Here is a 15,090-nt window from a genome sequence, read left to right as displayed (position 1 = left end):
TATGATAAAAGTCATCACCACGTGCTCCATTGTCAAGTCATTTTGTTATTTTTTTTGTTAAAATTTACTTGTGAATATTATGTAGGGGATGAAAGAGTTTCGTCAAAATAACACGATTAAAGGATACTGTAAAGATACACTAAAGTTGATATACAATGATATTGAATTATTATTGCGCCCTATCTGCAACAAATCAGCACAAATGTAACCGCGCAGGCTTCTTTACCGCTAATTCACAATGACAACTCTAACGCTTAATCGTCATTACAACAACTATGTTGACAGAGTATTTAGGGAGTTTGAGTTTTGTGCATCAACACTGTATCCTACAGTGTAATAAAGAAAGATGCAGGAATTTGTCTATATCCAACCCCAAGCAGTTTCACTGGTGTAATGAGGAGTCAAGTGAGAATGGGAATTATCGTAATGATAACAAAGGTCTATGCACCATAGCTTGGGGCTGTATTGTAGGGCATTACCATAAAGATGTGATGTGTTTGTATTGCAGGCTTTTTTTTTGTGAGGGAGCAGGCCAAAGAGATAATAACTATTAGTAGATGACAGTGCTTTGTGGGATTCCAGCTGTGGAGCCCAAATTTCCATACAGATAGAATGGCTCTGGGTGGATGAGATGCATGCATGTGTGTGTGTGTGTGTGTGTGTGTGTGTGTGTGGGGGGGGGGGGTGACTCAGTGGACTCGTCTCTCACACACACACACACACACACACACACATACACACACACACACACACACTGCAGTCTGCAGGTTGGACTCGGTCTTCGGCGTCCCCAGCCAGACTTCAGGGTGAGGTGAGAGCCTCCGGTTTGAACACTTGTGCAGGTCTCAGTGGAGGAACTGTCCAGAGTACTGAAACAGCCCGATGTCGCTCTGCTGACAGCTTTCAAAGTCAGGAAGTGCAAATAGCTAGGGCTTCGTGTGTGTGTGTATGTGTGCGTGTGTGTGGGTGTGTGAACAGAAGACCAGAGATTTCCATCAAGATCTCATGCAGGTGCGAGAGGGCGTGCAACATACTTGTCAACACCAGGGACTGGAGGGGAAACTTTGCCTAACAAACAAATACAAGACCCCCTCTGTCAAGGTTACAAACTTTAACATGAAATGTAAAGTGTAGCCAAAATCTACGTAAGTCGAGATGCACTGGTGAAAGGTTTAGTTCCAAATTCAGCACTTTGAAGAAAATAATCTGCTTTCTCGCCGACAGTGAGATAAGAAGCCTGGTACTACTCTCACGTCTGTATGGATAATGTGGATCTGCAGCCAACAGCCAGCTAACTTAGCTCTGCATAATGACGAGGAATACATTCAAGCAGGAGTTTATTTTCAAAAATTAAGTTGTTTAATGCCAGCGGAGGGTTTTCCTTTATTACTGTCTGTATTTAAATGGGTTTTGTTGAAGTGGGTGACAAACACATTTAAGACATTTGACGAAACACATATATAAAAGCTTTTGCAATCTGATAAACGTTACGCATTTTAGAGGAGGAAACACTTTAACATTTGACTTTTTTTTCATAGACTGCATTGAAAACATGGTGAGACAAGATTGCTTTGTAGAAAATAGTCACAAGTGAATGAATACTGAGAAGTGTTTCAGCATGTCCAGTTTGATTCTTTTTTTAAGGTGTTTTTTTTTTCTCTTGCATTTGATCTCTAATTGAATACAATCATTGTTGGTCACTTGGCCTTGTAGGTCATAGTGGCCTGTCGAGAGTCTCCTGAATGGAACCACTGGATAACAGCTAGCTTGGCTCTTTACAAGGCTATAAAAAACATCTAGCAGCACCTTGTTTGTTGGTTCTGAACCAAAAGCAAAACTCTGTGTCTGTGAGCTCCCCTGAAATCTCAATCAACGAACCAGTCAGAGTTAGCGAGCATGAAACTATCTATTCACAGCGACTCTGCGTACACAAAGGCCACGGGTCCTCCAGTGTCTCTCCAGCTCGTAGAGGTTAGCCTAATAGGCTTGCAGCAGGCACGCGTTACTCAGCAGTGCTCTTGAAGTTCTGCTTTTAAAATGCACATCTGGAGCAAATCATTTTCTTGGAAATACTTCAGTCGGAGTGACACGAGGCAGCACAGGAAAGAGGAAGATTTTCGCGTTGCATGAGTTCAAATTCCTGCCGCAACCGGTGTTCCCTCTGAGCATGTGAACTTGGGGAGCAGCTTGCCAGAGTGTGTCGTTATGACCCAGAAAGGACGCGTAGAAGTGAGGATTCAGGACTGAGTGAGAGGGAGAAAGTGTGAGATTGGAAGGTAACCGTGATGAATTATCTATGGGCGGAGGTTGGGTTAATAATAGCAGTGCATGTGATGGCGGCTGTGGTGGTGGAGAATTAAAGTCTGCCGTCTCCTGAGTTCCAGTCAATCCGCTGGTGTAAATAAGTCCACAAACATCTGTAAACAATGGTGCACATGTTTTCTATCAAACAAACACAGCTGCTCAAAACAGGGCCCCGGAGATCGAACAGGTAAGAGGGCCGGGATCTTGGGGGCTGAGCAGCTTTTCTGGTCGACTTCCAGCGCCAGACCTGCCGCGTGCGTTTTATGTAAAGGGTGAGGCTAACGGAGAGGAGACAAAGATAGTGAGAGCAGAGAGCGTGAGGACACCAATCACCCTGTAATTATCCCCCCGGTGTGTGAACTGCCCAACTCTCCGTCCTTGATAGATTCACCTGACCCAATAACACAACACACAGCCACAATGGACTGGGGGGCAGGATAAAGACAACACCATAGATCAGCCGGGGATCGGCAATGAGACAAAGACCTAACATCGGGGAGCTGCGGTGAAATTAAAGAACCGAAAGACTGAACCAATCCTGTTACGGCTTTCCATTAATAGCCTGGGAGCTGCTTGAGAAACGGCACGAGTGAGGTAACGCAGGATTCAATTTCGTTTGATATTAAAGAAACACCCCTTGGCGTCTCTTTCTCCCTCTCTTTCCCATACTCTCTCCCTCCGCCGTTCACATCACTCTGTTACCTTAGAGTGATGTATTAAGCCATTTAAATTAACAATGGAATGACTTATTCTAATGCGCTCGTCCTGAGGAGAGCCTGGGACGCTTGGTGGAGTGGGACATCAACACCACACACAGCACCTCTATAAAACCCCGGGCTGGGCGGCGGTGCGTGTCGCTCCTTCCAGATAGCCCAAACAACGTGGCCAGCGCTCCATCCACAAGGCAGACGTTCATATGCTCATTATGACGCGGAGAGGGTGAATAACACCCAAGAGCCCTGTCACTACTGGACCCCCCCAAAAAAACACATCTCCCAAAGATGAGTAAATACATGTTGTTTCCATAGTGGAATCCAAAGAAAAAGAATCAGTAAATACACCAAAGTCCCATAAAGGGAATTACTTTTTTGGGAGTTTGAGGCAGCGATGCAGGCGCTGCAGACTTTATGAACTTCAGCAGCAGCTTGTAAAATCTCACATTACTGCCTCTCATCTAGTCTATGTCTGATTCAGAGTTCTGAATCATTCACACTAAGGCCTTGGTCAGCTGAATACAAATGAGGATACAGTGGGTGCCCCGTCTGTCCCTGAGGGGGCGTACAGAAATAGATCTTAGAAAAGCAGTTTGATTGATGCTGCTACACTCTGAATAATGATGGGTTCAGAGGTCAAACTACTTCAGTGGCATGTATTATATCATTAATTACAGACATCAATAAACAATAGGGCTCCGTCCATATGTTTTAAGTGTGCTTATGCCTCTACTTTTCCCGGCTGGATCATTTCACAATCAGTAACCGTTACACAGTGACCTTAAAAATCCACGGGAGGAAAAAAAAAAGGACACTCATCAGCTATTGATCACATTCTCTGAATATCGCAGCAGAAAAATGTGGCGTAGTAATTACACGTGATGAGAGAAGCACATTTCGATCTCACAGTTACATATGCAATTAAAATATTATTCATTACCTCTTAAATAAAAGCCTGGTTCTAAAATCCCATTAAATTTGGGATAATTGTGTGTGTTTAATTATAAGCCGTGGCAGGCAGCGAGGAAGGAAGGAAAGACGGAAGTTTTTTCGGAGAAAGTAACAGAATGTGCTGTGACCTAGATAGCGGAGGAGACATTTTGTTTTAAAAGTGACCTTGCTGTGAAACCTCAGCTCAGAATAGCTCGGATAGATTTCCGCGGACTCTCAGTGCACAGACCTATCACATCAGGTTCTGCTTAAACAGAGCTTTAAGCGGTAAAAGGGGCCATCAAATCCTCACACTTTTTTGCTAATTAAAAGTGTTTAATCTTAGTCAGGAAATGGCACTGTAATGCTGTGATACAGCCACTGTGCTTACAGCTGCAGTGCCACTTTTTTACAGTTTGATGTGCTGTGAAAACAAATGCTCACTGTAGAACAAAACGGTACAGATGTGGGTGCTTTTTTGGGGGTGAAATGTAACTAAGGACTTTCACTTAAATATGGTATGTCTGTAATTGTGGCCTCTGGGGGTCAAAACAATAGAAACAAAAGACAGTTTGATGGCATAATTAAAAGTAGTGTGGGATCACTGGGGCTGCTGTCTTAATGTTTAGCAATCGTCATTGCTGATTAAAATGTGATGTGACTTCACAGATGAGATACTGCATTTAAAGTTATAGCCACACGATGTTTGTTCACGTTCGTCTGTTTCCGTCCTCGCCCTTTGACGTATCAGCTTTCGTCTCCCTGGAATATTTAGCGACAGGCAATCAAATGAAACGCATTGTTTACTTGATTAAAATTATGGATACCTCCTGGACTGAACACTGTACTGAAGTAATGTAAGTACACAATTCAGCAAAATATACTGTAGACTTAATCCTTGAATGAGAGGATTGAGAGCTCTCATAGTGGTCCATTATGTAAATGCGAAGCTACATCCGGCAGCTGGTTAGCTAAGCATAGCATGAAGACTCAAAAATAACCAACTGTAAAATAGCAACTTGTCATCTTTACACTTCGGTTGTGTGCAGATTAATAAAACAAGATAAAACTGTGCTGGCTATCTTTCAGACAAAGCCAGGCTAGCTTGTTTCCTGCAAGGCTAAGCTAACGAACTGCTAGCTTAGCCCAACAGGAAACGAGGGGAAACAAGCTAAGCTAAGCTAATGAAACACACTGTCAATGACATATGGATCCCTCTGGGTTTTTGAAAACATTTAGGATACTATAAGTGCATCTTAAAATTATACTGGTTTGAGATATTTTAATGTGAAAAAGTTCAATTTTAAATCTTTATTGATTAATATATCATTAATATGACGTTAAAGATTAAACTAAAATGTAGCTAAAATTAGCTTGCTTTTAACCACCTAAAACAGTAATTATATGTAACTTACAAGAAAAACCGTTTTTACTTTGATGCTTTAAGACCATTTTGACAACAGCTTCATTTTCTTCCTTAAGTAAAATCTTAAATGCAGGACTTTTATTCGTAATTGAGTATTTTTTAAATTGCTGTATTATATCCGGATCTGAATACTTCCCCCATCACTTCATATTTTTAGACTTTTGCTGTGGCCTGCGCGTAAGTTCATGTGTATGCTGTGTGCTGCCCCGGCCCAACATCCCCTGCTGGCTCCCTCGGAGCAGCTTGGCTCGGGCCGATGGCTTCAACCTGCAGGCAGCCACAGGACAGCCCAAGCGGAGCTGTCTGCCACTCCTGTGCTTCATTAGGAAACAAAATATAAGGTTTCCACTCCATTAGGAATGACTTTAGGAGTGAAAGCACATAAGACGCCGACTCACCTCATCAACAATGCATTGCAATAACGGCTGAGGATGAATGAGAGCGAGCAGAGAGGGGAGAGAGAAAACAGCATTAGCCTGTATACAATGTCTTTACAGCAGAGTGGGAAGGAAAAAAAATCATTAATGCAATAAAATGCGGTCAGATTAATCAAATGCCTCAAACTCTTATGAAAATATTACAGGGAGAGAATTTTCTATTACATCTAATGGTATCTAATCTAATACTGGCAGTTAAAGGCTTGGGCATCTATTTATTGTGAAACACAATTTAGGAAGTTTAAAGGGAGGCAGTGAAGCATGCGTGCAGCATAGCCGTCAGGAACACAGGCAGAGATCTTTTTCTGCTATTCTCTTTCCTCCAACTCATAAAAGCTTACCATTAAAGACTGTAGGTCTCTCTGAGTTTGGAGGGGTGGGGGGAGAATACACAGAGAGGAACGGCAATATGTAATTAGCGTGTCATAATCAAAATGACCCACTCGGACACTTTATGATCAGCAAGACAAAATTACTGCACCACTGGTGGCAATCTGTGGGCATGTGTTAACACCATTAACATAATGAAAATACACAAATGTTAATAGCCCGCCTCTGCACACGGACGAGGAGCTGAAGCACAATGTTAATTTCACAGTGCATTTTCACTAACCTGCAGGTTGTGGCGAAACGGCGGGCTGAGAAAACATACAATCTTTTTGTAAATGGCTTGGAAGAAGAAGAAGAAGAAAAAAAAAGTCGCCTTGTCTCTTAAAACAATCTGTGAAAAGTATCATTCCCCCGCCGCACATCTCCAGTGAGAGACTCTATGGAAGATCTCATTTTCAATTAAAATCTCATTTGCTTGGAAGTTGAAATGAAATCATGTTGTGAATTAGCACATGAATTTACATACTGGGAAGGCTGCCAGTGTGCACAGAGACTAATTTACCTTAAAGATTGATTTTTTTCTCTTTTTTTTTTTTTAAGAAAAGAAAGGGATCTCGGAGATGGCGTGAGAGCAATGATGCATAAGTGAGATCTGAGAAAACATTTACCAACATCCAGCAGCAATGAAACACTGGATTGTAAGATGTAACTAGTGAGGAAAAGCCAATTCTGTCTCTGTTGATGCTCAGTTGAGGGCTTCACTTAAGAGGGAAAAAGAGTTTCTGCAAAGTTACAAATACAAGTTAGAAACTTTTGAAACATACACAATATTGTTGTGACTAACCAGCCCGGCTGCTTGATTAAATAGCAATGTTTTACATTTCTGCCGGTGAGAAATGGACATAGACCGTCAAATTTGTTTGCACCATCCATCAAAAAAAAAGAAGAGACAGTTTCTACATAACTGTTGACTTTTAGATAAGAACAGCAGTCGGTGAAAGTCCTGTGTTTGTTTGACCCATGGCGACCTGTCTACAAGTTTTTTTTGTTCTCTATACTCTTTCATCTGACTTCCCACTTTGCTGCCGTCATCGCTGCTAGACCACTAGAGGTTGCCACTTAACAAAACGTAAATCGATATTGCTCGTAATAAGCTGCCTTCCCAGTCAACCTTATCTGGTTGCTTTGGACGATGAGGATGGGCTGTTTGTAGGACATTTTCTTGCTGTTTTTATTGAAACAAAAGTGAAAATGTTTGACGAGAGGTTGGGACAATTTTCAGGTAAGGCGATACATGATCTTCTCCTAACCCTAACCGAGTGGTTATCCTGTCTAAAGCATCGGAACAACATAAGTGAAAATTGAACATAAGGAATCACAACGTTGTAACCTAAAGAAATGTAAGATTTCAACATATCTGTGGTTTGCAGAAACGTACAATGTGAACATGTAGTCTGTAGGACATGTTGAAAGTTCTTATTCTAAAACTATTTCTGTTACTTCTCTTCTGAAGGTTTATCCTTTTAATTCAACAAGGTTTTTTAAGATTCCCACCTGCATCTTGCTACACTTGATGGTCTTAACACCCAGAATACACTCCTTCAATCAGCCTTCCACCGGGCCTCGGATTGTCCACAGTAAATTACTTGCTCATTTTGCGAGGCCTTCTCTGACAAAGCACTACAGCTGTTATTGATTCATTCTCTCAATTAAATAAAGCTTTGCTCTCTCCACTCCTTGTAAATACCTAGAGACCCCCTATCCAACACAATATCCATTCTTCTTACGCTGGTAACATTATCAGTCTGCACGCAAAATTAATTCCCCCACTATTGCTGAAATAACTATAATTGCAAACTACACAGAGAGAGAAATTGGAAAGGGGGTTTTAATATACATTTCCAGGTGTATTCTCCATTTGTTCAAGTCAATAACATTTTTCATTAACATTTGTAATAAAAAAAGCAACTTCTGTCCCCCTGCTCATTTCCTTTTTAATTCAGAGATGAATTCACGACACACTTTCCAAACTGCTACGTGCCACACTTTCTCATTTAATTTGGTTTAAGACATCCAAATGAGATTAATGTTGGCTATCAACTATAAAACATTTTAATTTACATATTTATCAGCTGAATGAGCCATGACTCACAATAGGTAAGACGTATTAACATGATTGCATGTTGATGCAACACTTTGATATAATAGAAAATCAATACGTGGATGAAAATGGATAGCGACTGTAAGAATGCAGTTCTTGTCATCTGAGATATTTATGGAGTTATTTCTCTGACAGCCTAAGTCTTTGTAGCGATGCTTCGGAATTCCATCTGCTATTTCAAAAGCTGCTCACACTTATGTGAACAGCTCTTCCCTTTTGAGGAGGTATGAGGAAAAACCAGGAGATGGTCAGTGTGCAAGGACATTCAGGTGTCTCCACAGACAGGATAAGAAGAGAGGGAGTGAAGAAGAAGAGAAAGAGACCCTTGTCATTCCCCCCGCCTTCATTGTTATCCCACTGACGGTCCTGCAGGTGGGCAGAAATCGGTGTGGCTCGGCCTCAGCTGCACTGAGGTCAGCTCTCTGCTCGTCTGTGCTGGAATTATGGGCTAGCCTTTTGCCCGCGGCACACAGATTTAGCCGTGACCCTGAACACGGCCTCCCCTAGAGGTTGACAAATTTTATCACCACATTTCCCCAACTTTGCTGAGAAAACCAACCGGACTCACCAACCCACAGTCAATCCATCCCCACCAGCAGCTTCCCCCTAACCTCATATCTCATCTCAGATATAATGGGAAAATCAGACCTCTGTGAACGGAAATCTTTTAAGAGTCATGGAAAATAAAAGCACGTGTTGGAATGACAAGGGACATTGGCAGCTCACAGTGTTTGCTGCAGAAAATTAGTCTCTCAGATTTATCAGGATGTAATTATCAAATTACGCCTGGTAACACGATACATCTACTTTTTTCTGACATAATTTAAATAGCAGTTGAAGGTAATGTAAAATCAAACTACCCTTTATCAAAAACTTGGTAAACGTGTTTTGAAATATTGTTAAATTATAGTAAAATGTAAAAGTCGTAACTTAAAACTTATCAATATCTAAGACAATAGACAAATGGTTCTAAAATGATCGGAAGACAAAATATACAACACTTGTCTAAATAATGCAGACATGTCTGCTAAACACATAAAAGTGAAAATAGAAGTACAGTTCTATTACAAATATCTCAGTTCTGGATGTAAATGTAGTCTGCGGAATAATAACCATGACAAATATCTCGGGAGTCTAGGCAGTGTTTGCACCTCTCCTCTCCCAAAACCATTTGAGAGCGCACAGTCCCACCCGAAGACAAGGAAGAAGGGAAAAAATGAGCTAACACAAGAGACATAATAAATCAGAAAGCTCTTTGCTAGCGGCTGCATGCACATTAGACCACATCTTCAAGATTTTCAGAGCAAACCGTAGAGCAAAACTCCATTACCTCCTGACACAGAATGCAAATGAATCACAACATGGGGTGGGATGGAATTAAAGACCCTTCTCTAATCAATGACAAGCCAGGATGAAACCCTCTCTTCCATGGCTCTGCCATAGGCAAACTCCAAGCCCCCTGAAAACACTCTCACACACACACACACACACACACACACACACACACACACACACAGACTTGTGTGCACACATGCATGCACATGCACATGCACAACGACAGACTGACAGACACACGCACACGTACACATTTGGCACAATCTCTCTGGCTATTTTCCAGCTTGAGTTTTCCCAACTGGTACAGAGGACGTGAGCTGTTTGCATGACGGGAGTCTTGTCTTAACCTGCCACCGCTTTTTATATCTCACTGTATTTCAGACATAGCGTGTGATTTTGTCAGGTGGATGGTGCCGGACTCAGGCTGTGAGGTGAAGGGAAGAGCTGTCTCAGTTGTGTTGTGTTGTGTTCTGCTCAGACAGATGCACAGGCCTGTGTAAATGACAGCCTGAGCCCGAGGATGTCTGCTGGCTGCCGCGCGGCCTGCTACAGCCTGCAGGTGAAGTGTCTGTGGCGCCATATGGAGCAGGGAAAATTAACAACGAGAGGAAATTCTCCAGAACAGCGGGAGGCCTTGCTAGTCTCTCCTCCAAACAAAATTTAAAGACGTAGAGAAACAAGAGAGGGGGAGTGATAAAATTAATGGGGTTCAACATTTTAACACAACACCGACGGCAATGTTTGCACAGAAAAACAAGAATTCCCTTTACAGTTTAGTCACATTGCACTCCTGCATTATAAATCAGTGCCTGGCTTAAGTAGTTTGACCTGTTCTATAAATGTACATTAACCCTGCTGGTGCAGGTTCGAGCCTGCTCCACAAGCCCAGCACAGTGGCTGTTAGTGCAGGTGAGCCGCCTCTGTCCCTGGTGGCTCCTTACGCTCGCTGCCATCATAGCAGAGGCGCCCCCCGTGGAGCCTCTCTTGGTTTGGGTCATTGATTACAAAGAGCCTCCTGGTTTTGTCTGACAGATGTGAATCCATGCTATTTAATTTGGAGAGTTACCCTCAAAGGGACCACCATTAGCTTTCCAATCTGACCACAAATAGTGTTCCATTAAGCAAAGAGTTTGAGAAGCTCTGGTGGTGCGTCTCTTGACAGCATGGAGGAAGCCTTGGCATATTACACTGAATGTTAAATGCTTGGTTGTTTAAACAAAAGGGAGATCTTACTTTAAAGAACGTCTTTGTTTTAGAGATACATAAAGAGTCCCCTCAGCGGGATTCTTCAGGCATATTAGAGCTGAAACTGTCCTTGTTTAGTGTCTAAAGAGGGTGGGGTTGGTAGTTAAAATGTTAATAAGTGCAATTCAGTTTTAATTTAACAGCCCTCTGCATTCCTAATTACTCCACTAGCTGTGAATAAATGAGGAAGAGAGCTCATCTCTTGCCCTCTGCTTTCAACACAAAACACATTCTTACCATTTCCGATATGGAGCTAACGAGGACTGCGAGGAAAGTGATCTCGACTCATCGTCTCCTCATGAACAAAGCAGCATGGCTCAGTTGGCGTTTTTTAGCTATTATTTTCTCAGTAGGCAGAGGCTTTCAAATCTTTGCGAGCGCTTTTACAGATTTTGTTGATAAAGTTTAAGAGGACAAGTGTGTAAAAAGTGCGAGAAGGCAAAACAGATTCTAAGAGGAAGACGCCGTAAAAAGGAGTCTGATGATCGGGAAATGTTCTTTTTCAAGCATTCAACAATAGAAGCACGCATCCCTGTGCAGCCGCGGAATAGAAGTGTGCATAAATTACTTTATGTAATCATACAATGTAGATTAGCATGATAATGGTGGGTGTTAATAGATGCCAGGAAGCAGGGAGTGACAGCACTTTGAAATGAGACATGCTTGGGGCAGTGGGCTCACACACACTCATGCATACACACAGCATTGGGGAATAGCCAGTGAGGCTCTTGTGCCATTACGACAAATGTGAGTGACGGGGAAGAAAGTCACATCTAGCCAGCTGCCTGAAGGCTGCTACAGTATTTCCACAAGTCTATAGGCTCCCGGTCTCTTGGGGAGCTCTATTAATTGTGGGCAAAATGGTCCACCATTAGATCTAATGCTCTGAGAGACCAGAGGACATCTTGCCGAGCCACAAGGGCCAGATTCAAAAAGATCCATCCAAGATTAGCCAAAATTTTAAGCGACAATTTTTAAGAGCTGGATTAAATCTCATCCGAGGCCAACTATACTTTCAGTCCAGATTTCATTTGAATTGTGTTTTGGCTTTAGAACGAGGCTAGAACATTAAATAAAAAGTATTAAAAGTGAGGAGGACCATGATCAAAACACATCTTTTACAGGCGCCAGTGAGCAGATCAGGTGGAGAACAGGTCTATAATCTCCTCCTAGAAAGCACAGACGAAGAGCAACCCACATGACGCTTTGAAGACGGCGCCGCAATCACCAAAAACGTCCCATTTCTAACAACACTGTAGCCATTAGTTAATCAGACTAAATTTAGACCCCTACGGAGACAAAAGAGGAATAACAAGACGACAGGGATAAACCTAAGAATAGGTCAAGGGCACTTATTTAAAAAGCCTCCTTGAACACAGTTGGCACATTCAACAAAAATAACTAGTCCCACTTCCTTTCATCCTCCAAAGCTCCGGCAGATCACAAAAGCCTGGTGGGGGTGCAAGATGGAAACAGAAGGACCTATAGATTTACAGACCAAGCGGGTGTGACCACTCCTGTGGATTAATCCAAATCAAGAATGGCTTTAAAACAACGGCAATTTGATCAACTCTGATCCGGCTTATCCACAGGCCGCCAAGATTTGTACCCATGCATAGCGAGTGACAGCAGCACTTAACTCTCCACTGTGGACTGTTAATGCAACTTGAGTATGTGACAACACATTATGCGTGTAATAGGTTGATTGCACATTGCGGTTTTGTCGATAACCAATACAGCCATGATAAAGATAATTACCATGGAGCTGCCAAAATGAGGGCCACATATGGCTGAACGCTACACGGCCTTGATATTCAGAATCAATACTGTCTATCATGTTTAGCATGCTCTTATACATGTCTATCTGATCCTCCGTTTCCCTTACTGACCTCCATCACGTCCGTATTCTCACACACATGCACTTTGCTGGTCGGGACAATGCTCACAGCCTCCTGAGTCCAGTTGCATAGAAAAAGGGGCTCCTGCTCAGGGAGCCTGCACTGCTGACCTTCTGACAGCCAGGGCTGAGGAGAAAGCTACATTCATGAGCAGATCTGGGGGTCAAATCACCGCACAAGCACTCAGAGGAGAGCTGAGTGAAAATTAATTAAAAACGCTCGTGTGCGGTGAATGACAGACCGCTTTTGTTGGTCGTCTGCATTGACGGAGGAGGCAGGACGGTCCCGTGTCCCTGGTGCTGGCGAGCCCCTGGTGGCCTCAGCCATTGTCTCGCTGCCAAGCTCTTGCCTTATCAGCGGCAGCATATCAATGAGGCTGCTGTCTTGTTTGTGCAAATGGTAATTACAACATCCACATTTTTGTGCATTAAAACAATCACATCTTAGTCAAGAGTAAGGAGGCCTGGCGGAGAATGGTGGACATTTAAACAGACCTGTGGGAGACGTGGCGAGGTAAACAAAGAAATCTCATCTTTGTGTTTCCACCCATGCACTCAATAAAATAAACAGACCCACGAGCTGGCGACGAGTGTTAATCCACATTTCATCCAAATACACACTTCAAATGACAATCCAACAATCTCATGGATAAATCTTCTCCAGTCTGCGCTCCTCCAACAGTGAAAAGATTTAGCGTCTGAAAGCATTTAAGCAGGATGAAGCTCAGAGTTTAATGTGGTCCATCAATCCCATTCACACAGGGTTGCAGCCTCTACATGTGTCCTGCGAGACCATCAGAGTAGTTTAGTGGCATGTTGCAGTTTAAAGGTGCAACAGAAGAGTCAGGTAACAAGGGACAAAATAGTCTCGCCAACTCTCAGTTTTAACTACCCAGGTTCCCTTTGGCCCACACTCATTAAATGCAGAATGCATTTGTCCTTGTAGCTTTTCACACACGCACACACACACATACGCACGCTGTTGTTCACAACTCACCACATTCAAACGGCAATGGCCATTAGGTGTAAATGGATGGTGTTCTGCCCAAGTCTCAGCTGAGCGCATGTTTCAGGAGCAAAGCAAATGCAAAGGCCAACAGATCCATTAAACCCCGTCCAATAACACAAGGCTCCGTCTGCAACACAAAGACACCACTTTGGCTAAAATAACACAGAGAGGAGGTTCAGTCACAATATCTCAACAGACGAAGCTAAAAACCATAGTTACAGGTTATTCTGGTGATTACAAACAGAATAAGATCATATTTATGATGTGTGGACTGTAATCAAAGCAGATTTTTACCCCTCTCTGGTTTTTTGTTGACTGGTTGGGTTTTCAGCAGGATTATACAAAAACTATCAACACTTTTCCATGAAACTTGAATGGAGGGTTGGTCCCGACCCAGAACAGTGCCAATGGAACTATCGCTGCCGATCCGGATAAAGGGACGGATCCAGGAATATGTTGTATACGATGTTCTTTCGAAGCGGAAACAAAAATGCCAGAGTGTCTGGTTCCCGCCTCACCAGGGCAAGTTTCTCCGCTCTTTGTCACTGAAGATTAAATGTCTTTGGGTTTTAGACTGTTAGATGGACAAAACAGGACCTAAGAGGACAAAGCGGCAGCAACATTTGTTGCACAAAGAACCATTTTACTGTGAGACCAGTGTGTTTTGACTTGCGGCCTCCATCAGGGTCATCGGTCTCACAATACAGTTTTACGTAGTCTTGCTGGGCTTGTGACCTTTTCATATTTTATACTTTGCCATGTTCCTTGCATGTAGAGTGGGTGAAGCGGTGCCAGTGATCTCTGCTCTGGGTGCACAAAACATTTGAAGAGAGAATTCCACAGTGGAGAAAGAGGTGGAGACATGGGGAGTAATAATCAAGACTTTCTTCTCTGTTTAGATTTGGACATATTTGATTTTCCCTGAGTCAACTGTTTCTTTCCTACCTTGCTAGCTGGTGCTGCAATGTACTATAGTTATAGTTATGATCCACTTTTTTTCACTATTGTCTGACATTTTATAGATATTCCTTTATTATTAGAGGCTAATTAACAGAGGCCCGTTATTGATAATGAAAATAATCATCGCTTACTTTAACCAATTTTTGGTAGTATATGCAACTGAACCATGGTAAACCAAAACCCGAAACTGCACACTGCACTCAAACTGTCAACACTAGGCAGTACTTTAAACCAACAATATGTTACTACACTGCTTATTTCTCACCAAAAGTGTATTTTAGTAGACTGTTGGGCTGCAATACAGAAAGATTGTGAACTAGAGGTGGCAGACTATCAAAGATCA

At 42.6% G+C, this 15,090-nt stretch overlaps 1 long non-coding RNA gene across 3 annotated transcripts in view; it reads right to left on the bottom strand.

Moving 5' to 3' along the window:
• The window catches only part of LOC119024529, a 39,807-nt gene that overhangs the window by 748 nt on the left and 23,969 nt on the right, over positions 1-15,090 (bottom strand). For all 3 annotated transcript variants that reach the window (XR_005076493.1, XR_005076495.1, XR_005076494.1), the window contains one exon: positions 13,776-13,914. This is a non-coding gene — a long non-coding RNA (uncharacterized LOC119024529). The remainder of the gene's footprint in view (positions 1-13,775; positions 13,915-15,090) is intronic.

Source organism: Acanthopagrus latus, chromosome 8 (assembly GCF_904848185.1).
Source record: "Acanthopagrus latus isolate v.2019 chromosome 8, fAcaLat1.1, whole genome shotgun sequence".
In the NCBI taxonomy this organism is placed as follows: domain Eukaryota; kingdom Metazoa; phylum Chordata; class Actinopteri; order Spariformes; family Sparidae; genus Acanthopagrus; species Acanthopagrus latus.
Note: the sequence above shows the minus strand (reverse complement) of the source record. Positions and strands in the feature narration are given on the sequence as shown.